Source organism: Tamandua tetradactyla, chromosome 9, assembly GCF_023851605.1.
Source record: "Tamandua tetradactyla isolate mTamTet1 chromosome 9, mTamTet1.pri, whole genome shotgun sequence".
NCBI classification, from domain to species: Eukaryota; Metazoa; Chordata; class Mammalia; order Pilosa; family Myrmecophagidae; genus Tamandua; species Tamandua tetradactyla.
Genome location: NC_135335.1, coordinates 117,081,699 through 117,106,522, shown reverse-complemented (window position 1 = coordinate 117,106,522; position 24,824 = coordinate 117,081,699). Strand labels below are relative to the sequence as shown.

General features: G+C 41.3%; 1 long non-coding RNA gene and 1 pseudogene across 3 annotated transcripts in view; one reads left to right on the top strand and one right to left on the bottom strand.

The window, feature by feature from the left end:
* LOC143647399 (uncharacterized) overlaps positions 1-24,824 on the top strand; it is a 240,981-nt gene that overhangs the window by 33,133 nt on the left and 183,024 nt on the right. The window lies entirely within an intron of this gene.
* LOC143645794 (N-alpha-acetyltransferase 50 pseudogene) lies at positions 1,713-3,593 on the bottom strand (annotated as a pseudogene).

The window sequence follows — 24,824 nt, the reverse complement described above, 5'->3', positions numbered from 1 at the left end:
CCCTAAATATTCACTCATCAGCTGCCTTCTTTTCTGTATTATTCTTGGCACTCAGTAAGACTGTTTAAGTCTACTACACTTTCACATTCTCAAATAAGAACTTATGATTATAAAACGTGCATAAACATCCTGCAAATAATATATTTGGAGAGAAGAGACTTTCATACTAGAATTTTACAAAAGAGGATAAATGTTATGTTAGCCTTCCTTTAAAAGTGAAGCAAGAGAAAACTCAAGCCCTGTGAACTGTTATAAAATCTAATTAGATGTTGTAATGGGCCATCAGTATTGACAATCTAAAAAATTTAAATATTGGAGATGGGACTATGGGAAGAAAGGATAAAAAAATTTCAGATGTTTCCCATCTTACAAAAATTTATCAGCCCATCAAAGCCACTTGTCTATGTGCCAGAAAATATTCTAGTGTAAGTCGGTTCTTTCAGTTGAGGAAGTCACAGTGACATGTGCATTATTAACACTTCTAGACTTCTAGTTTTCCAAGGATGGAAGCAATATGTTTAACAATTCCACTCTTCCCCAAATCCTAAAACTCAACATTGTAGGCACAGAGTATAATCAAATCTGGGATGTTCTTCAACAGATTCTTTCCTATATAAGCAGACACTTAGCGGCCACAGGGTTAGCAGCCTGCATTAGTGGACATTGAATGAACTTTTTTTGTGCCACAAGTCCAGCTAAACTTCCTTTTAAGTCCTTTTGCATAAAGTCCAAGAGAAGACACCTGCTTCAGATTTAATCAGGGGCATTAACCTACGAGAACTTAAATTCCGTTTTTAACAATGCTCACTAAAACTGCTGTTGGGATTCACTGAAGAAAATGGACAGGAGGAGAAAAGGTAAATCACAACAAACCTCTTTATGTCAGTTAAAGGCCATCTCTCTAGCTGGGATATTAAAATAAATTAATCTCACCAGCCCACATTCTAAAAGTTAATGCCACTAGTAATAATCAACAGCAGGAAAAATAAACCTAACAACCAGCCCACTCATTAGCAAAAAGCGCTCTAGCTCGAATACTGAGACCCAGGTGTAAAAACTCCCTAACCAAACTGCCTCATCCACCTCCACCACCAGCAAGGAGAAGAGGAAAATCTGCCTAAAGAAGTAACAACAAAAGCTGAAGTACTTCTTACAAGGATAATCATGGTCCAGCTCCTGAGACAGTGCTCAGAAGGACTAAAGGTAAAGTGAAGGCAATGTTTAGGGATTAGTATCCCACAAATAGTCTTTAAAAACCCAGAGTACCACAAGCACACTAACTTGTCTGTGAATTAGAGAACAAGATGTTGCTGCTGCTTCTTTTTGTCTTTTGAATATACAATATTTTGTAGTCTCTGCCCTTCAGTGTGAAAACAGGACATTTAAAAAATTAGCTAAAAAATTTGGAATTATTTGACACCCCAATCTTTGGGACCATATATCTTAACTGTGAAACTAAACATACCTATACCTTCTCCTTCCTTCAATGAAATCACTTCACAAAAGTCAGGAAACTAAAACAATCCAAACATGATTAATGTTAAGGTCCTTAAAATATTCAAATTTTTAGAGAAAAAGGAAGGAAAGGTAGAAGAAAGAGAAAAAAACAAGATAAGGAGGGAGGAAGCTTTAAAAGAAAGAAGGGGAAAAATTCATGGGCCTCTCTTTTATTTGGCCACAAGCAAGTGCAAGAAAGTTCATTTGTAATTTGTTCAGATATCTGTTTTTTGCATATCTGCATCCTGACCAGAAGGGACTTTGAGGCTTTTCTGCAGTGCGTGATCATCTTCGGGTTCTATTCTCTTATAATAGTTCTTTGTCTCTATAATGTCAAAGCCAAGCTTCCTGTAGAAGTCAATTGTTGACTCATTGCTGATCTGGACATGTAGGTAGATGTTGTCAAAAGTGCCGTCTTTTTCACAAAATGTTTAGGACTTGATTTAATGTTTTAGTTCCTATTCCTAGCCGTCGGTAAGGTGCCAGACGTCTAGTGTTGTGAGGTGAAGTCTCTCCTGATCGTGTGCATGACCCACCCCCCCAGCATCCTGCACCTACTGCAACACCACTGAAGGAGGCACGTTTTGCTGGCTCTCCGACCTCCAGCACATGCTTGTGGAACATGCTGCTGTGGCGGACTGGAAAGGTGACTTGGTTTAATTTCAACTGTTTAATATTGTGTGGCGCCACATCTCCCAGCTCGATCTGACTCCTCTCATCTTCCCCGCCTGCTGAGGCTGTCCTGACCGCGGATACCAACGCTGTCCTTGCCACTGCCCTGAGCTCTTTGCACTCCGAGCTCAGGCCACCCAAGCCACAGGCAGTCTCCTCTCCCAGGGCAGGGAGCTGAGGGGTGGTAGAGGCCGTGAGAGCCGAGCATGGGCCTGTGCCTCTGGCGGGGGCGGAGAGGCTCCTGTTGCCACGTCTCCACACATGCACACGGGGCACTTGGCTCCAGCCTGCCACCACCGCCACCACCAGCCAGCTGTTATGTTTCTTTTTATACTTCTGAATTCTTATTTATGCTCACACAGTGTCTTCTTATCCTTTGTCTATTTGGCCATATTTTCCTTCATTTCTTTATATTGAATTGGGAGATTAGTTTGAACATCTTTAATTAGTTTTAACAAAATTCCATGTCTCCTCTGAAGTTTTGATTTCTTTCTTTGATTGGGCTCTATCTTGCTGTTTCTTAGTATGGCTTATAAGTTTTTGCTGATACCTAGCCATCTGCTCTTCTTGATGAGCTTACTCTGGAGGTCAGTTTTTTTTCTCTTGCTTAGGGTTGTATTGTTGTTTGGCTTTGTGTTGAGGTTCTTTTTCATACTTGGTTAAACTCCTTCTAGACCTTCAACTAGCTCATGTTTCACTGATCAGGTTTTTTTTTTCAGATCTTCTTCATCTGATTCTTGCCCTGGATATATGGTACAACTTGAGATAGCCCTGTTTGTGCAGTTATTTCACCACCAGGAGAAAGGTTCTGCTCCTTTGTTCCTTCTTCGGGAATGTTGATCTGTTCTGTTTGTTTGTTTTTTATTTGACTCTATAATTTTTATACTTCTTTCATTGTCTCCAGCTGCTTTTGCCTGGAGGGCAAATTCTAGGAGAAGGGCCTCCTTGGAGAGGACTTTCCCAAGTCAGTATTTCCCAGTCAAGACAGTAAGGGACCCACGGTAGGGAAGTAGCCCTGTTCCAAAGCGCCCTGGGGAAGGGAACCAGGAAGGATGCCAAATGTTTCTGGTTGTCTCCAAAATCTGTGCTTTCCTGGCCTGCCCAACAGATGACGCTAAGAACAAACTGTTCCCTGCAGTCCTGAGGTGGTCCTGTGCCTTTATATCACCCCCACTTCTACCCCTGACAAGTGCAGTATAAAAACAGAGGTTACCAGTTACTTTGTCCAGGGTGGGTTGAAATGATAGCTGCCCTCAGAGCTAGGAACCAGTGATTGGATTTTGCTAATCAAAGCCATGATCTGTGCTTAGCCATACCCCACCCTGTTTTTGGGAAGAGGACTTTGGTCTCGTTTTGAAGCAGCCAGCCAGGACTGGATCCCGAGGTGGCCGGTATGAGAGTGTGTAATGAGCAGCAGCCTCCATGGCATGGTGAGTGCCACTTAGAGTTCTGCACCACTGTTTATTGTTCAGTTCTGCTCAGTCCTGCTCTTCCCTGGATGCTGTGCGGTGCTCTTCTGGCCCCCAGAGCCCCAGAAGTTGTTTCAGACAGTTTCTGGCTGTTTACTAGCTGCCCTGGAGGATGGACTGAGTCCTGGAGCTTTCTACTCCACCCACTTTCCCAGAAGTCTCCCTTTGAGTTCCATTTTGTTCTGTTTATTTAGGGGCCTTCCTTTCGTTTTGATGCTTTTCTCATATATCATGCAGTAAAAACCTAATTGGAAGGCTCTGGTAAAGCTTGTTGAATGATGAGTTTAACTTCTGAATCACTGTGCCAGGAAACCAATATATTGGCAGGTCCCTATATGTCAGTAGAAGGAATTCTTTTCAGAGGTACTTCAGGGAAGAGTTGTGATAAGCAGAATAAGGATGCCCCAAAGATGTCTGCATCAGCAAAGGGGAATTAAGGTAACAGGTGAAATTAAGGCTGTTAATCAGCTGATCTTAAAATAGGGAGATTATTTTGGATTATCTGGGTGACCCAATATACTCATAAAGGCCCTTAAAAGCAGAATGCAGAGGCAGAATAGAGAAGCAGAGAGATGGGAGTGAGAAAGGACCTGCCCAGACTTGACTGACTTTGAAGCTGAAGAAGGCCGTGACCTAGGGAATGTGGTAGCTTCTAGAAGCTAGAAAAGGCAAGGAAAGCAGTTTCTCCCTCAGGCCTCCAGAAAGGAACACAGCCTGGCCAACATCTTCATTTTAGCTCAGTGAGGCCTATTTCAGCATGTGACTTACAGAACTATGGTATCTTAGTTGCTTTATATCATTAAATGTGTGCCAATTTGTTACAGCAGCAATACGATCTAATACAAGAGTCTTCCAATCTTTCGATTTTGGAAATAGCCACTTGGTTGTCAGTGTTCTAGGGAGTAGAGGAAAAAGACTCGGATTTCAGCCATTTTCCATGGAGACTTTCAATTAGTTTCAGAGTTTTTAGTGCTGAGACTTGACTTGCCCTATACAGAGCCTTGTGTCCTAGGCTTTCGAGCTTCTCCTTTCAATTTATCCAGAAAGTAAACCTTGAGTCTCCTGGTGCCTGAAATAGTTTTCTGGCTAATGGAGTATGGTAATAGGGGATTCAGATAAACTATTCTTTCATAAACTTTCAACCTATCTTCCTTCCCCTGTTTTCTGCTTTGTGTCTCATCCTTGCCCCCTGATGTACATGGGGCCTGAGCGTCTCTAGTTTTCTTTGGTGATGAATTGGCTCCGTCTTATCATATACCCCCTGCCACCTCTCTGCATTTCACTCCATGTATTTTCTACTGTAACATACGGGAACGTCTTCATTTGAGGAACCTCTGTCTCTTGGGTTTAATGCATTTGGTTTTAAGATTTTCCCAGACTTTTGTAAGGTTTGAAGAACTGATAAGGTAATAGAATTGTTTGTTTTTATAAGAGAGTTATTTTATAAAATTTTTGGTTGATTTAGCATACCATCTACTATCATTCAGAGAAAAATTGGAAAATACAGAACCACAAAAATGAAAGTAAAATCATTCATAATTCTCTCAACCATTTTGGTGTATATTCTTCTATGCCCCAAAATGCATCTCTATGCTCATAAATGATATATTTCTACAAAAGTGATTATGCTGTAGTTACTGGTTTGCAAAATATATATATATATTTAGCAATAAGAAATATTTAATAATGAAATAACCATGAATAAATGTAATTAAAATCATGATATAATTTTATGAATCAGGATAGGTCTTTTTAAAAAATATTTTTATTCAGAAATCTCTACACATTTACAGTCCATCTATAGTGTACAATCAGTGGTTCACAGTATCATCACATAGTTGTGTATTCATCACCATGATCATTTTTAGAACATTTGCATCACTTCAGAAAAATAAATAAAAAGAAAACAGAAAAAATTCATGCATCCCATACCCCTTATTCCTCCCTCTCATTGAGTATTTCAGTCTTACCCCTTATACCCCCTATTATTTATTTATTTTTTATCCATTTTCTTTTTGCTCATATGTCCATACCCTGGATAAAAGGAGCATCAGACACAAGGTTTTCACAATCACACAGTCACATTGTAAAAGCTATACAATTATACAATCGTCTTCAAGAATCAAGGCTACTGGAACACAGTTCAATCATTTTCGGCTCCCTGTAGCCACTCCCACACACCATAAACTAAAAAGGAATATCTGTATAATGCATAAAAATAACCTCCAGGATAACCTCTCAACTCTGTTTTAAATCTCTCAGCCACTGAGACTTTCTTTTGTCATTTCTCTCTTCTCCCTTTTGGTTAAGAAGGCTTTCTCAATCTCATGTTGTTGGGCCCTGCCTCATCCCTGGAGTCCTGTCCCGCGTTGCCAGGGAGATTTACAGCCCTGGGAGTCATATCCCATGTAGTGGGGAGGGTAGTGAGTTCACCTGCTGAAATGGCTTAGAGAGAGAGGTTGGTTATATCTGAGCAACAGAAGAGGTTCTCTGGAGATGACTCTTAAGCATAATTATCAGTAGGTTTAGTCTCTCCTTTGTAGGAATAAGTTTCATTGGGGTGAATCCCAAGATTGTGGGCTCAGTCTATTGAATTCGTTGTCCCCACTGCTTGGTTTGCAAAATATATGTTTTAATTGTTTATTAGTACAAGATGAATATCCTCCTGGATCAATATCATATTCCATTGTATCAATCACCTGATTTAAACGATTTAGATTCTTTCCAGTGTTCTGCTATTTTAAACAACACTACAGTGAACAACATCATACATATGTATATATATTTTTTGTATGCTGTTTGGTGGGGGTCATATTTGATTCTTTTCCCTTGTGAGTATCCTGTTATTGCAGCATCATTTGTTGTGTTTTTATTTGTTTGTTTGCTTTTGGGGAGTGCATGGCCAGCAACTGAACCTGTGTGGCAGGTGAGAATTATACACTGCACCACCCATGCACCCTGATTATTTTTAATCAGAGAAAAGATATAAAGTTGATGAAAGGGCTATTGTAACCATGCCCTGGGAAACACCAGGCATTTAACAGACCCAAGGTAAATGTTTTCAAATGAACACTGTATCATGGCTAGTAGTTTTGGTAAGCTAGATGGAAAAATAGCTCTGAAGATTCTGAGGAGACAACTGGGAAACACAACTTTGTGTCCCTAAAGAAGGGTTTTTGTGAATACTGAAGGCATGCTTTATAGGAAGAAGTCTTGCCCTTTTATCCAGTTCAGTTAGTGAAACAAAATAAAATGGTTTCTTAGGTCAGAGGGATTGCATGAGTTCGGAATACATTATGCCCACTGCTCCATCTTGAATGATCTTTATCTCCCTATATCACATTAGCTCCAAAGGAACTTTTCCAATTTTCTACCTTGTACTTTATTGTCTTCTTTACTTAAAAACTTCTCACACTAGAAATCAGGCCTTATTGAGGTTATAGAACAGGCCTGCACTGAAGGGGAAATATCTGAAAATTTGGAGCAACCAGGCAGCTAAGAGGGAAGAGAAAATATAAAAACCTTTCTCTTGTTCTCTATTCCTCCCAGCCCCCGACCCCAGTCTTTGCTACAGTGGTGTGTTCCCTCATTCCTCCAGGGGTCACTGGAAAGTTATTATTTTAAGTATAGTTTTCCTGTGTAGAATTGAAATGCAGTGAAAGCTTCAAATGAAATTCTCTGAAATGACTATTTTAACTCATTTCTCCAAAAACAGAGCCAGAACCAGGAAGTGGGATAACAAGCCTCAGAGCAGTCAGAATAGGCAGCATGGAGGTGATGAGCTGAGGTGCGGGTGCTTTCCTCATGGGAGAGACCCTCAGAGCATAACTCTATGAACTGAACCCAGCAAGTTTTAAATAGTAGATTCTAAACCCATAGTAGATTATTTGCAGCAGACTAGAAAAGGGAGATGGGAAGGTTCACTGATGGATGGAAGCAGAACCAAAGAAAAGAAACAGAAAAACTGTGAAAAGCAGTAACATAACCTCAGAAAAGAGCAACATGGGCCTAATGCATGTCAGGGCAAAAAAGCATTGCCTGGCCAGGCAGTCCCTTCAGAGTCAGCTAATGATGTGCACGAGGACGAGCCACCAAAAGGTTGTTAAATCCAGTGCAATCTGTTCAAGAAGGTGGGGAGCGCAGACTATGGTGGAGAAGGTTTCCACTCAAAACCATGGCTATCATAAAAGTTTTGGTACTTAACTGCAAACATCCAGGAAGCTTAACTCTTCCAGTAGGATTCTGGCCGGCTGAAGTGTTATCTGATGATTGAAACTGGTTCTTTTCTCCTAGTTTATAGAGCTGAAACCATAAATGTTTGGTAAGATATAAGGATGCTAGGTGAAGCCATGTGCTTGCATGGGTTGTATGAAAAGGAGATGACACTGTGGGTAGGGAAAGCAGTTGTAAACATTACCTGGCCCTAAAGAAAGTCGCAGAAGTGCCTGGTATTGGGCACAGCGTGGGGGTTCAATGCATATGTGTAGACTTGTAGGAAATTGCTACCAAGACAGACTTTTACCCGGTGCTCTGGTTGTCACACCCAGAAATGAATGTGATGGAGGGTGGAATGAGAGATGAGAAGAAGTCACCCTGCAGAGCTGGGGAGTTTGATGTGGACTTTCTCGTCTGCCTGAGCAAAGCAGGAGGGGTCCTGAGTTATTAATTTGATTAAGTCTAGCTTCCATTCTACTAAAAAAAAAAAGCTGAATTATTTAGGTTACTGACGTAGATGGTTTCTTTCCTCCTTGAATTATCCAGTGGAGAATCACTTCATAGTAAGTGAATATAAGATAGTCACAGGCTTAGTTTTTAAATGAAAGGAGAGGTTTGTAGAGTTTTAAAAGATACAAATTCCACTAAAATTCCCACTGTGCATTGACAGAGCATCATTCCCTTTGTGCTAACTGCATAAAGAGCACACAATCATTTTATTGTGTAATTTAATACCATTGTTATTCCTTTACAAAGCACTTCTTATTGGAAAATTTTAACTGTTTACAGGAGCCCTGGGAGAAAACCAATATTATTTCCATTTTACGGATGAAGAAAAATGAAGCCTACAGGATTGAAATGAGTGGTCCCAGGGATTCCAGAAAAAGGTTTTAATATTCTGAAAGAGAAGAGTAGAAGTTCTCTGTAGTTTCAGCGTGCAGAGTGGCAAAAGATGACATTTTGATGTATTTTCCCTGTTTTTTTTTTTCTTTTGCTATAAATGTAAAATGTATCATAATATTTGGTAAATATTTTCCATGTTATTGAATAGTCAGAAAAAATGATTTTTAGTGACTGTGTAACATTTCTACATGCAGATGTCCTATCACTTATTTAACGACTCTTCTCTTGTGGCATATTTTGGCTGCTTCTTATTTGCTTTTGTAAATAATGCCATGGAAATCATGACTCTACATATATCTTTGTAGGCAGAGAGGCCTGATTTGCACAGAGATTGTCTAGGAAGCCTAGAGAGGTGAAAACTACCATCAATAACATGCATCTTGGAGATTACGTGGAATATTCAAAGACTCTTCTAAATATGGGGACACAAAGATGGAGAAGACATATGCCCTGATAATCAAGAGCTAATAATATGGTTGATTTTTCAGGAGGCAGAGTATGCATGAAAGCTAATAATACAAGGCAATGATAAACCCTAAAGCATGGAATGGACAGCAGTACAAAATGAAATATTGTGCAGAGTAGTCACTCAAAAGTGTCAGTAGCTTTGTTTGGGTTTGCAGGAGCTGAGATGTTGGGTCACTGAGGAGGCAGATTTGAGTTAGGTCCTGAAGGACAGGCAAGTGTGGTGTGGATTTATGATAAAAAAGATCTGGTCTTGGAACCATAGTTTTCTTTCTTGTAAAATGGGGGTGATAAAAACAGTGTCACAGGAGATTAAATAGAATAATGAATGTGAAGGACTCGAGTGTTAATAGTTATTATAGATGGAAAAAGTTTTACAGTCACTGTTGTAGTGAGACAACGTACACGTGGACAGAAAGCATCCTTGGCCTCCAATATCTGAAACAGCAGAACAATAAGGGGTTCTAGGCCAGAAGTGAAATATTCCTGGGTTGTCATGCTCTAACGTGGAAGGAAATCCAGAGAGGAATTAAAAAGAAAAAAGAGTGCATGTCAAATGCAGTATCTATTTTCTTTTCAAAATGGTTTTGCATCTAGAGTATTTGTAGGTCACTGTTCCAGGGACACCAAATGGCTTGTTGGCAGAACAAAATTTGGTCTCACTGTGGTTCTGTTTCTGCAGGGCTGGTGAGGAAATGCGCTGTGCCTGTCCTGAGAGGGTGCTGGCCCTTCTGGATGGATGGAGGAGACTGGTACCTCTCTCTGGTCCTCTGGAAATTCTCTCTCTGTGCAAGTAGAGAAACTGGAAGCATAAGTAGAATGGAACATTAACCTTTTCTTCTTAAGGTCCAGAGGAGAGAAAAGCTTTATTGTCAGGTGGAATAAATGAAGGATGGAATGGGGTAGCATGGTAGGCTGGAACAGGCCCTGGAGGTGTAAGAGTTGATCAGAACAGGTAGGGCGTGACAGAAAGATGGGCACCCATATTTCAGTCGGGAAAGGTTTCTGCATAGAGAAGTCCTGAGAGCAGGCCAGGGAGGTTGGGCCTGAGAGAGAGGTCCAGGAATCCTTGTGCTGAAATGGACCAGGACCAAAGTTCTGGGGCTGTACCAGGTAGCACAGAGGTTAGGCTGAGCCAGAATAGGCTGTCACTGTGTGCATGAATGTGCACATGAGAGTGTGTGTGTGTGAAAATGTATGTGTATGTGTGAGATTTAGGAGAATGCATGAGTGTGCACATGAGTGTGTGTCAGATATATGTGTATGTGTGTGAGAATTTAGGAGAATGTATGTGTGCACATGAGAGCGTGTGTGTGTGAGAATGTATGTGTAAGAATTTAGGAGAATGTATGAGTGTGCACATGAGAAGTATATTCTCACATCACTATAAAGTTGTAACCACTGTTATTAGTTTCTTGGGCAAACGCTCTAGAAATATTTTACTTGATGCATATAGAAGCAAACACAAAATATCCTTCTCTTTATACAGACGATAGCATATTATATATATTATTTCTGTACTTTGCTTTTAAAAAAACTTATATAGAGATCTTTTTCTTAGACTTAACGATATGAGTTTCATTATTATTTTTTTTAAGCTTCATAGTATTCCGTTGTTTGGATGTACCATAACTTGCTCAACTTCTCTTGATAGACAACTGGTTTAGTTGTAATTTCTTCCTAGCTGTCTGACATGATATCTTTACAGTTCAAATACTGGGCTATTTCTAGAAGACTGTCCACGTGTTATGGAGAGAGGAGAGAAGGTTTTCGTGCTCTCTCTTTATCCCCTCAATTTGCCTTAGTAAATTGCAATGAGGTCAGATGAAAGATTTTAATGGGATTTGGGTTTTATATCATCAGTTTTCACTAATTCAAATTGCGTCTATTCCTACCATGGGCAAAACCTTACCCCATGGGTGATAACTTAGACATTTACTCCTTGAAAAGGAGAAAGTCCATGTGGATTGATTAATGTGGACAATACAGAATCAGGCTCTTTCCCAGCATAGTGTTAACTCACCAGTAGAGGGCTCTCTCCTTTTGGGAAAAATACTTTCCCTAGGAATGATTTTAAACTTAATACCCAGAGACCGGAGTGGGATGTTTCTCTTTTCTGTAATTATTTAATGTGTTGCTTCCCTGAATATTTAGGGATTAGCTGAGCATCGCATATGTCTGTTGTTTTGGGGTTGTGTTTATGTGTGGGGAGCTGTGGGGAGGAAGAGTTCAGCATTCACCAGAGGTTTAGGGGAAACCTTGTGATCTGTCTCAAACGAGGGCATATAATGGCCCTTCTTTAGGATGAGAGGCATCCTGGCCTCCTCCTTTGTTTCAAGATTAGAAACCAAGCACTCATATTCCAGGATCCCGGGGAAAGCTGGGACATACTTGGGGATCAGTTAGTAGACCTGGTGACTATTCTAGACCTGGTGACTGCTCTAGACCTGGTGACTGCTCTAGTCCTGGTGACTATTTTAGACTTGGTGACTGGTCTAGACCTGGTGACTGCTCTAGTCCTGGTGACTATTCTAGACCCGGTGACTGCTCTAGAGCTGGTCACTGCTCTAGTTCTGGTGACTGCTCTAGACCTGGTGATTGCTCTAGTTCTGGTGACTGCTCTAGACCCGGTGACTGCTCTAGTCCTGGTGACTATTTTAGACCTGGTGACTGCTCTAGTCCTGGTAACTATTCTAGACCCGGTGACTGCTCTAGAGCTGGTGATTGCTCTAGTCCTGGTGACTATTTTAGACCTGGTGACTGCTCTAGACCTGGTGACTGCTCTAGTCCTGGTGACTATTCTAGACCCGGTGACTGCTCTAGACCCGGTGACTGCTCTAGTCCTGGTGACTGTTTTAGACCTGGTGACTGCTCTAGACCTGGTGACTATTCTAGACCTGGTGACTGCTCTAGACCTGGTGACTGCTCTAGTCCTGGTGACTATTTTAGACCTGGTGACTGCTCTAGACCTGGTGACTATTCTAGACCCGGTGACTGACTGCTCTAGACCTGGTGACTGCTCTTTGAAGTTGACTTTCCACCAAGTCTGCAGAAATCCATCTCATCTCTTCAGAGAGGAAGAGGAAAGACCTGATATTTATTGAGCATCTCCTGAAGTGTGTCCTATTTCTATTCATTTCAGGTGTCTATTACTCCTGCCTTGGCTTTCCCAAACAATGCAGTTCAGGAAACTGAGGTACAAGAAAGTGAAGTATATTGCCCAAGGTCCCCAAGGTAATAACTGTCGCTTACCTTAGAGATGGCAAGGTCCTGAGCTGGGGTTGCACTGCTGGCCAATGAGACTCCTGAGTCCAAGGTTTGCTTTCTGCCAGGATAACTCCATCCCTGCAGGGTTTGATCTGCTTAATGTGGTCACTGAGAAGGTCTCTGGTCACTGACTCAGTCCCAGAGAGGACGATCCCCCTCTATTTCTGACCTCTGGCCCAGTTGGAGAGCCAACTCAAACCAAATCTTTTTTCTTTTTCAGATGAAGATATAATGATGCCCATATTTTCCTTTATTTAGGGCACAGTAGGGTAATATTGTGCAAGCTCTAAGAAAATGGGTTTGAGAAGCTGAATGCAGGACTATCTGGGATATGGCCTATTCTGAGGCCTGATTTGTTGTACTCAGGTATGTATGGAACGCTCGAGTGCAGGGCTGCTCTTGTCCTCCAGCCACTGGTTCTCCAGCTAAAGGGATTAGGGAAGCCCCGGGCTGGTGAGTGTTTCCTGGGCCAAATCTGGCCTAAGTATTTTATTTTGGTTTTAAGAAAGCAGCAGCACAGAATGAAGAAAAGGAGTGAGGCAAGCCATATGGATTCTATTCAGATGAACCCTCCTGTGCTTTTCATGTTGTTCTACATAATTTTGCACATGTAGGGACCATATTAATGGGAACTTATTAGAGATATGCAATTTAGATAAACTCCCCTTTCTTTCTTTCTCTTTTTTTATGGGCAGGCACCAGGAATTGAACCCAAGTCTCTGGCATGGCTGGTGAGAATTCTGCCTGTTGAGCCCCTGTAGCACCGCCCACAACCTTTCCTTCTTAAACTCAGGAATACTTGTGTGGTAGTTTGGAGCTGTTATGTATCCCAGAAAAGGCCATATTCTTTTCATCCATTTTGGGGTGAAGACCTATTGTGGGTGGGACTTTTTGGTTAACTTGTTTCAATTCAGATGTGACCCATCCAATTCAAGATGGGCCTTAATCCTTTATTGGAGCCCTTTATGAGAGAATAAAAGGTAGAAACACACATACAGAGAGAGCTTAGAGAGAAACACCGCAGAGATGCCAAGAGAGGACCCACAGACAGAGAGAAAGCCACTGGAATCAGAAGCTGAAAACAATGGAACCCCGAGTGAAGCAGTAGCAGGTGCACCCATGTGCCTTACTGTGTGATACAGGAACTCCAGATGCCAGCAGCCTTTCCTTAGAAAACATATTTCCCTCTTAATGCCTTCATTGGGACATTTTCATGGCCTTAGAACTGTAAATTTGTAAACTAATAAATCTCCATTGTAAAAAACAACCCATTTTTGGTATGTTGCATTCTGGCAGCTTTAGCAAACTGAAACAACTTGTTACACTGCTTTAATTTTAAACTCAGTCTTATTAGACTACATTGCAGGATATTGAAAAACTGCTTTTTTTTTCTTTTGAATTGATTATTTCTTTTCCATTCACAAAATCACATACCTTTCAAGTATGTGACAACAATGCTCATGTATTCAAATCTCTCTGGAATTACAGTAAAATTATGTGGTAGTTTCTAGGAATTATTCAAGGAATAGATGTTAAAAAGGAGTTACTTTTGAAACCCATACCCAAGACCTTAAGAATCTATGTTGATAGTTTAGGCCAGAGGTTCTCAGACTTCAGCATGCATCACGATCAGCTGGAGGGCTTCTTAAAACACAGTCTGCTGGACTCCATCTCCAGATCTTCTGCTGCTTTAAGTCTGGGGTGGGTGACGAATTTTGCAATTTTAAACAAATTCCTGAGGGATGCCGATGCTGTTGGTCAAGGAACTGTACTTTGAAAAGCACTGATTTAGCCACGGTAAGGTTGAAAAGATCAAGATAATAGAAATATTATTGCTTTTCCCCCACTCCTCTCCCCTTAGCTGGTAAGATAATGTAGTGATTGAGAGGGCAAGCTCTTGACTCAGAGTGAATTGTATCTGATTTTTCCTCCAATATTTTCAACTATTGTATGTGATCTTAACTATATTAACTTCCCAGCACCTCAGTTTTCTCATCTGAAAAATGGGGATAATGCTTTTAGTGTATAGGGGTGTGGTAAGGATTAAATGAGACAATGTATATAATTGTTAGCATATATGCTGTCCAATATAGACATATAGTATATGCACAGAAAGTGGTAGTTCTTTTTAAGAGTCATTGCATGTCTTTGAAATAGTTTTTCAGGATTATCGAAAATTATTGATTATACTTTAAATTATTGGGAAGGTAATATTATGTTCCTTTTAAATCCCTACTAATGAAGTACAGCTCTGGCATTACCAACCATGATAATTACCAGAGTTTAAGAGAAAGTCTTAAGAGCTCTGAATCCATCACTACTGAGAAGGTAGGGAAAAAATTGGAGAAAAAGATTACATGGAGGCATGGGTTGGTAGTTTTTCAAAAATGAAACCCAAAACCTTCCCTTCTGTAGGAATAAGCAAGGCTGTTTTAAATTTTAAAATTTGGTCTTGAAATTCCCATCCCTTGCAAAGTTGCCACCCTTACCAGCCTGTCAGCACAATGGAAATTCCCACTTCTTAGGTTTTAGGCTCTGTGTCTCTAGAATGCAAATTGTATTTTCTAGAAGCAATAGCACATTAATTCAATAACACTAACTCTTTCAGATTAGATTATGTTAGATTAGTTAGATGTTACCTTGGAAAATACAGTGCTTTGCCCTGAGGGAGAGGGCACAGCAGAAGAAGTCTTGAAAGAAGAGAAAGCTCTGGAGTCTGGGGCACAGTGGGGACTTGGGGCTGCCAAGGGCACTGGGGGGCAGGAGAGAACTGCTGGTTAATTTAGCCAGCTGCTCATTCTGCCGGGGAGAGTTCTAGCCAGGTTTCCAGTTCCCTGCAACCTCCTGGTTGTGTACCGTTTATTCTAAAGCTGTGCCCTGAAAACTGCTTTTTCTCTTTCATGGTGAAACTAGTTGGGAATGGCTCTGACAGCAAGAGTTCTCCATCGCCTCCGTCACACCCCCTCCTTTCTAGGCCCCTCCCACTGGCATTTTGGAGAGCCATTCACTCTTACAAAAATGAGAAATTCTTCTTCTAGTTGCTAGAGTGAAACCTAGCCAAGCAGTGGCTGCTTTGGGCCATTTAGGCAGAGATAACCCAGTGAGTTATTCCCCCCTTCTCCACTTCTATTGATGACTAAGTCACCTGAAGCAAATATTACATAAGTCTAATCCTAATATCATGGGAAATCCTGAGACGACAGAAAGATAAGGTTTTCTGAAGAGCAAGCTATGACTCTGTTTCATTTTAATAGTTTATGCTGACTGGGAATCTTAAAACAATCCACTAAATGTTATTGATGACATTTTCCTGGCTAACCTATCAGACGCGATTAGAATCTAGGATTAGGTTTAAGAGCAGCACATAAGATTTGCCTAGCTTCGTGACAGAAGCCGTGCATCACGCATCTAATTGTGAAGTATAAGGCAGAAAGTTTCATTTGCTGTGGGCTGGTTATAACCTTCTGGGGTGATTGTCCTGGCGCTGGCTCTTGGCTACCAGGTGGGCTTCCACTCTTAATCTAAAATCAACAAAATTCACTTGCGATACTCCATGACATAACAATGGTACCGGGTGGATTGATAGGACTAAAAGGTGGGTACGGGGCTAAGTTTGCTCTGGCTGGCCTGGTTTTAGACTTCAGTCCTGTCCTATCCTGCTTTGCAAATAGGGAGAGCATGGCAGGCAAGTTATCTCTCTGGCCAGTGTCCTCAGCCCACGTTGAGTGCATGTGTGGAAGGTGAGCTAGTGCTGTGGCTTGCGGAGGGGCTGGGTAGAGTAAGAGATGAGGAAGAGGATGTGCTGTGACTTTTCACAAGGCTAAGGAGCTTGTTGTGGTGTTACAAGGTCATGTGCACAGGCACATATTAATATAAAAGATGGAAATCTTACATTCAAAATAATAACAGGATAAGTGGATTAGAGAAAAGAGATCTTGAGTGAGTCATTTGATACCATTATATTTAGATCAAAGAGACCTGTGAGCACTCTCTAGAAATAAATTTCCTAAACCCAGGTCTGTATAAAGAAGCTCCATGTTAGCTCTGAGAGGGCACTGAACAGTGGCATTAGGGTGGGGAATGAAACCAGGGAAACTGCAAGGTTCTTACTAACTCTAAGATTCCCTGAATCATTTAAGACTTGTAAGATGAATGTTTCTAAGCACCTTTGCTTGCACAAATGACACTGCTCACAACAGCCAAACCTTCTCCCTGGGACTGCCTCTTTTTGGTGCATGGAGCTACTGCATGAATGAAAGTATGTGAGCCCTCTTGTGCAAAACTTTTAGAGAGGCTGAAAGCCATTTGTTTGAAATTTTCATGTGATATTACTGGATGTGACCCTTGCATGCTAAGAAGGATCAGGCCATGTTATTGCCCTTGAATAATCTGCCCCCATCCCCACCAGAGGAATCCACTTTATTTAAAGAAGAATGGTTCGTGGTTTTTAGAAGAAACATGTTACATAAACTTGAAGAAGGGAAAGGTCACTGAAATGGTTTTCTGTTTGCTTTTTAGAATCAAAGGTTTTGTTGATGACATAGGCTGAATTCACAAGGATTGGGGAAAGTTGATTTTCAGCAGAAATATTTAGTAAATGGAAAGAACGGGATCACTCCAAATCCAAAACTGTTCTTGCCTGTCATGGTATGCTCCCGAGAGACCAACTGCTCAACATGAAAACTTCCTTCAAATGCTAAAGAATGATAGTCCTGTAGTCTCTTCATATGTATTGCTGGAGGTGTTTCAGCCTCACGGCACCACTATGAGGTGGGCATCATTGACTCTTACAGATGAGGCACAGAGAAGCACCTCGTCCAGCAGAGAAGCGTTGAACATTTCACACATGGGTTTTGACTCCAGAGTCCGAGCCTTCCCATGCCCCAAGCCCTGCCGTGGGCTCTTTTCACTCTGACTTTTCTCCTTCCTTCAACCTTCTCTGGCTCTCCCCAGTGTGAACCCAAGACCCCAGACAGTCTTCTTGCCGTCTGCTCTTACCCTCCCAGACTTCTGTTGCCTTTAGACATGGTTACTTCCTTGTCCCTTCAGGAGAAAACAACTGCTTTGTGACCCTCTCTGGGTCACAGGGGGATGATTTTCAGGAATCATCTCACTTGTTATGCTGTCTCTCCCACTTCGCCAGGTGGGCCCCCTTGCTGCGCATTCTCTAATACACTTCGGGAGTGGGCAGGATGTGCCCAGGAAGCCCAGAGTTCAGAAAGCCTTTATTCCTTATTCTTATCCCTTTTCGTTCTTAAGAAATTTATTGTGGTTACATATATAACGTGAAATTTGTAATTGCAACCATTTTAAACTGTACAGTTCTGTGGCATTGATTATATACACAATGTCATCGCCATTCAGTGTCAAAACATCTCATCACCTCAATGTTTTCTTTTCTAGATACTCTTCTTGATGCTGGCCTAAACTTGTCTCTTAGTCACTCCTGGCTAGAGCCCCCGACCTTCTGCTGCTTTGTCTCTCCTAGTCCCCAAATCTCATCTTCACAGGTAGCTGGTCTGTGACCTTGGGTAAACTTTCTCTGTTAAGAAAGACATAATTTTCTTGAACCTCAGTTTTCTCATCTGTGAAAAATAGGGATACATATTTATTTTGCATTGATTAGCTGTGAAGGTTAAATCAGTCACTGTCTTACAGGAAAACACCTGGCAAATAATAGACAGCTGTTTAAGTGTCTTCCTTCATTTTGGTCTTAGAAACATTATTAATCTTTTAAACCTAGCCTACCCAGTTGGACACCTGAACCTCTTCACATTTATGCCCCCACATGCTGTGGTGTGTCCTGACTGTACATGGCCCCTAATCCCAGACCACCAGTGCTTTTGCTGGTGCTTATTTAGGGTTCTTCTCCCTTTTCCTGCTGCATCTTCTCTTTTCAGTCTATGCCTTTCTTGCTGCCATAGCCAAGTGCCGACTCTAATAATGTCTGCTTTTGCACACCTCAGGGGTTATTGTGGGGATCAAAGGGGATAATTTCGGTGATAAAAGTCCTTTGAAAAGTAAGATGGGGTTCATTCGCATGGGTTATTATTTTGAAGATGTTATCACTCCTGGACTCTCTTCAGATACCTAAAAATAGCCACCCGGGCTGAGCCTCCTCAGCATATTCTTATCTCCCTTGGACTTCCCCGCACTGGCCGAGAAACCTGACAGCTCCAGGGACTGGAGAACATGCTGGTAGACAGGAGCGTTGGGGTGGAGAAGGCCTGGGTAATGAATTACCTTCTCTAGGGCCCCGGTGGGAAATCTGGTCCCCTGGAAAGCGTTAATTGACCTCACTTGAGTGACTGCTTTAGGCCCAGCAAGCCTTTCATTTGCCCAGGCAACCATTGTGATGATGACATTAAATAATCATTATCATTACATGGAAATCCTGTCACCTTGGGGACTTAGAAAGTGTTTCTCAAGTCACATACACATAAGCAACCAAAATGAACAGAATGTTCATCTAGAAGAAAGTATTTGTGAAGAAAGCATTTGTTTGTAATTGTCAGCATTTGGCAAAGACAGGGAATGGGAGAATGAAATGAACCACAGCTTTGGATTCCTTCCAGTGTCTTTTCCAGTCCCAGATTGTCAGAGACTGGGCAGAGAAGGCTTCCTGTCATGGACCTTGAGCTCTCAGGAGGAGGGTAAGGTCTCCAGCTCCTCCAGCCCCTCTGTCCAGGAAGACATTTCAAAAGGAGCTGCCTCCAGGGAAAAGCAAGAGCCTGTTGGCCAATATGTATTTATAGTCTTACACCCTGTAAACTTGTCTTCTTTTTAAAAATTAAGAGCAAGAAAGTATTTTTGTTCTTGTTTGTTTGGATCACCTCCAGGCAGTCATATCTGTTTTCTTTCTTTATTCCTGTGCTGGTTGCTCAACAGCTTTGGTCTTGATTGAAGTGGTTTCATTCCTAGGCCCTCCCTCATTATTAATGTTCTTATTATTGGTTAGTTCTTCTATGTTTGCAGTGTCCTTGACAATCTTTTTTTATTAACTGTTCTTTAGAATAACTCAGTGAGGTGCATCAGCCTTACTGAATATTTATCCAACAAATTGTCCAACATTTTCTTTTGATGGCCTTTGTTAGGATTTATTACAACTATTTCTTTCTTTTGGTTAGTTTCCCTTCTGCAAGCAACTTATTTCACACTTTTTTCTGTAGGTCTACATGAGCAAGGGGCTTGTGTCACCTGCTTTCAGTTCATATTTGGTTCCTTCCTCCCTGCCTGGCTTTCTTACTCTCCTCAAAGGTACTGTTGCCTCTCTCTTGTCCGTACAAATGGTCCTCAACCAGTCTAAGGCAGGTTTGAGCAGAGGGCTTTCTGTTTTGCTTTCTTGACATTTAGATGCATCTCTACCTGGGCACAGACTATTGGTTCTTCAGCACAGGATTTGTTACTAAATAGGGAATCACTGCTAACATTTAATGGTTGTCAGTGCTGTGGTTGGGAGTGCAGTGGTTCTATGAAGAGATGTTTCATGGATGGCTGGGAATTAGTACTGTGACAGGTAAGGAGACCAATTCCAATCAACCAAGAAATATCTAAGTCTTCCAGACCCTGCCATCACCACCACTGCTCCACCACTCTCACCCTTGGCACCACCATCAGAAGTATTTTGTGTTTCTGTTTATACACATAAACCTAAGTATCTCTGTTGTCCAGGAACTTACAAGTAAATGGAACCCTCAAAATAATTTTTTCCTTTGAGTACTTAATGTATCTGTCTCCTGGTCTGCCAATATGCCTTTATATTTCTCAACATTGCATTCATATTGTAATTATTGTTGACTTGTCTTTCTTACCCACTGGTCTCTGGGCTTCTTAAGGATAGAGGCCATGTCTTATTCTTCAGCCACCAGTCTCAGTATGAGGCACCAGGAATATCTATTAGTGGGTCAATGCATACGTGTTTAATGAATGTTGATTATTCTTTGGTTAAATGAGAAAATACATATAAAATGTTTTATAAGTAGGGATTGTACAAAATCACTTCTTTTTATTATAAGTATATTACATTGTCTATACAGCAATGAAGGATAGATTTGAATCCTGTGAAGCTGTGAAGGAATACTTAGCCATTTCATTAAACAGGAATGATGAAAATGAGACTGAATTAGCAAAAGGTTTAAAAGATCAGCCACGTTATTTTGCTGATTTTTGCTAGTAGGCCTGCATGCGGAGATACATGCTCTAGAGGAGAGCCCAGCATTAAATGGGAAGAAAGCTTCCACATATCTTTAAAATTCATTTTTAAAATTCTCTGTTGTATAGTGGGTATTTTAGAAAATGCCCTAAGGAAGGTTGCACTGGAATGCCCTGTAGATGGGTTCTAGAGGTTATGGGATGTCCTGTGTTGTATCAGATATAAGCTGATAGGATAGGCGGTGTCAAAGCAATCCAGTGTATTTAAGCAGTTTGAAAATGGCTTGGTGCTTTGTAAGTCTCCCTGTTATCCCTACCCCATGGAACTTAGAGGGTGCAAAGAGGGAGAAAAGCAGGTTCCTCTATCTTTATTCTCCATCTCATGCTATGGTTCTCATAGTACACTGCTCCAGAACAAAACAGAGCAAACCAAAACATTAAATAACAACAAAAGGATGGGTTATTTCTGCAGAACAAACATTACAATTGATGGTTAATAAGTAACTTCTACTTAGGATTCTGACACGGCTCAGGTACTAACTAAATTAATCAATGAATGAATTTAGCCTCCATATCCCAGCTGCCTAAAGAATTTAACATTTACATTTAAAAAAAGCCCCAGGAATGACTTTACTGGCTTTTACCCAAGGGTTCTCTAGGGTCAATCAGCAATAGGGCGATAACTCTGAGTTTGATCCAGGTTCCCTTATAAGAAACAGCTTTTGGTAAAAGCTAGGTTCTCTTATCAATATTTCTTCAGTTTCTCAGCAGCTCTGGCAAGCTCTGTTTGAAAAATGAATACACTGTGGGCAGAAGCTGAAAGGAAAAGCCAGAATGAAGTCCCATCCCCAGTGGGCAACAGGACTTCCCAAATCAACCTTTTGCCCCATTTTAGAGGATGGATTTATAAAAGGCTAATAGTACTGTGGCAGCCCATGCATAGAAACACTAGTTTCGATGCTGGAGGTGGAAACTCAGTCCATTAGAATTCACTTGTGCTAAATGGACTTGCCTAGAGCCTTGGCCGTAGGAGTCAGGTTTTTCTTTGGTTATCCTTGTTACCACTGTTAGAAATAAAACTTGTTGACCTTTCAGTCTTGTTTATTCTTTTAAATGGACATCATAGAAGCCACAAATCCACTTTCCTTCCTTACTGCCTACTTCCCTGTGCCCTGTTTTTATCATTGGTTCCAGTTTCTTTTCTTATGCTGCGCAGGAACTGGCCACCAGAAGATTTTTAGCCTACTTTGTTCTTTGGGTGCTAAATATTTAGCTAATTGGGAATTGAATGGAGGAAAAGAGTCAAGCAGGGGAATTTGTGCGTGAAATGGATTTTTTTGTTGTTCCTTAGAAGATTTGTTGTAAGCAGATATAAAGTGTCTTTCTCACTCAAAGTGCCCCCAAGCGCTTTCACAAATCAATTAGCCACTGGCAGGACAGAGAGAGCCAAGGTAAAACAAGGTGCATCGTGACAGCTAGAGAGCCTTGCTGCTCTCTGTCTCCCTGGCCGGCTGTCCTTGATCATTAGATAGCCACAGTGACACTGCACCCCCTGGCGACTGTTGCCGTTACAATCAGAACTTCACAGCAAGGTCGTGGCTTTCAGGGTCTCGTTTCACTCCATTAATATAAACAAACACCAGCAAGGAGGGATTAGGAGAAAGGGAGACTGGCCATCCCTTCAAGACACAAAGCCAAGAAAAGGAAATGAAAAGAAATCAATCTTCTGTTTGCTCACTTCGACTCCAGAGTACTTATGTATTCTCTGGATGGTTCAGCCGTTGACTAATGTGGAACTGGAATGTTCCACAGTTCATTAGACGAGACCAACTAAGCACTGCAAATGACTCTTAATTCTGAGAGGATGAGGCTCCCTTCTAAGCGTACAAAATAGGTGTGACATGCCTCCTGCCAGTTACTCAACAGGCAGAGCCTAGAGCATATGCTTTACAGGCCTGCGACGTAGAGAATGGGGCGGAATTTGAAGAATAACTAAAAATGTGTCCAACTGAGCTGTCAGAAAATTCTCCGTCAGTCACTCTGCAGGAGCAAACTGAACTTCTGAAATGTACACAACATTTTAGGAACACGCTTTGAGCTTTGAGTTCCCAGCCTTTTGATTATAGGGCCAACAGAGGTCAGAGGATGGGAGAAAAGGGTGATCATTTTAGTAGGTTCAAGAGTGTAATGGTGAATCCCTCCTTTCTAAAATTTGGAGCCTTTCACAGACTACTCAGAAGCTGAAGGGTTGGAAAGAAAAGCACTTCTTATATAACAGCTGAGAGCTCTTATCTCATTCTTGGGAACAAGCTGGGGGTAGGTGGCAACTATTTTGGTCTCCGATTTCACAGTTGGCAGAGCTGAGGTATGGAGAAGGAATTGGTCTGTCTTATCCCACTTAGCCAGATGTGCACATAATGCCCTCAGCAGTTTCTGCAGTAATATCCTGTCCTCTATCAACGCCATTTACAACCTCCACTCTGAGCCCTTTGGCTGCCTCATAAAGTGGGAATTTACAGCATCATGGAGGCCACATGACAGACTTGGAGCTCCAAGACCCAAGCTTGAATTTTGGCTCCTCTACTTGCTAGCTCTGTGATCTTGGGCAAGTTATTTAATCTCTTTGCAGCCTCAGTTTGCTTCCCTTTAAACCGAGGATGACAAAAGCTACACAGCACAGGTTGCTGTGAGAATTTAAAGTGTTGTAAAAGCATTTAGCACAGTGTCTGGCATAACTCAGTAAATGTTAATTAGCTCTGAATCTAAGGAAGAAATAAAATGAGCCCATATTTCCTTCTCTGACTTTGTTTGATCCTAGGGAAGAACAAGCGTTACCTTACTGACTACTCAAAGAATTCATACCAGTGATTCTCACAGTGTAATTTTTGAACCACCAAAATCTAGGTCCCTGGGTAACTTAATGAGAAATGCAGATTCTCAGGCCTTACTCTGGATGCTGCTGAATCAGAATCTCTTGGAGGAGGAGAGGGCAGCAGTCTGGGTTTTAACAGGTCCTCCAGGTGGTTTTGATGGACACTCAAGGTTGAGAATCATCACCCTGCATTAACTTCATAATGGCAGGAACAAAACACCCATAGGGGCATCAGGCATGAGCCTTGTTGAATGTGACTAGTTCCGTCTCCAACTGTGACAGCTTGTACGCAGATTTATATGGTGGCATCTCTGCATCCATCCTGTCTTTGTGCATTTGTTGAGAGAAGAGAAAAAAGAGTTTGCTAAATGTGACCATCCCTCTCCACTTATTTTTAACCTTTTTTTTTTAAATGGTGAAAATAACATATATACAAAAAAGCAATAAACTTCCAAGTACATTTTAACAAGTAGTTATAGAACAGATTTTGAAGTTTGGTATGGGTTACAGTTCCATGAGTTTTTGTTTTTAATTCTAGCTGCTCCAAGACACTGGAGACCAACAGAAATATCAACATCATGATTCAGCAGTCATACTCATTTTTAAAATCCTATCTTCTCTGTTATATTCCTCCTTCTTTTTAAATAACATATATACATAAAAGCAATAAATTTCAAAGCACCTCTCAACAATTAGTTGTAGGACAGATTTCAGAGTTTGGTATGGGTTATATTTCTACAATTTTAAGTTTTTATTTCTAGCTGCTCTAAGGTACAGGAGGCTAAAAGAAATATCAGTATAATGATTCAGCACTCATACTCATTTACTAAACCTGACCTCTGTATAACTCTAACATCACCTTTGATCTTTCTCCCACTCTTTAGGGGTATTTGAACAATGCCCATTCCAACTTTTTCATGTTAGAAGAGGCTGTCGATAATATGGGATGAGGGGATAGAACTAGTTGATGTTCTGGACAGGCTGGTCCATCTACATTTCAGTACTTTGCTGGTCCAGGGACCCATCTGGAGGTTGTAGGTTTTGGGGAGGTACCCTGTGCATAGAACTTTTGTAGAATCTTATCTAATGCCCTTGGCATTTTTTAGGCTTGGCAGGAATGGTTTTGGTTGGGGGTTGGCAAGTTATGATAGGGAGCAATGTCTTACTGAAGCTTGCATAAGAGTGACCTCCAGAGTAGCCTCTCGACTATATTTGAACTCTCTCTGCCACTGATACTGTATTAGTTACACTTCTTTTCCCCCTTTTGGTCAGGATAGCATTGTTGATCCCACAGTGCCAGGGCCAGGTTCATC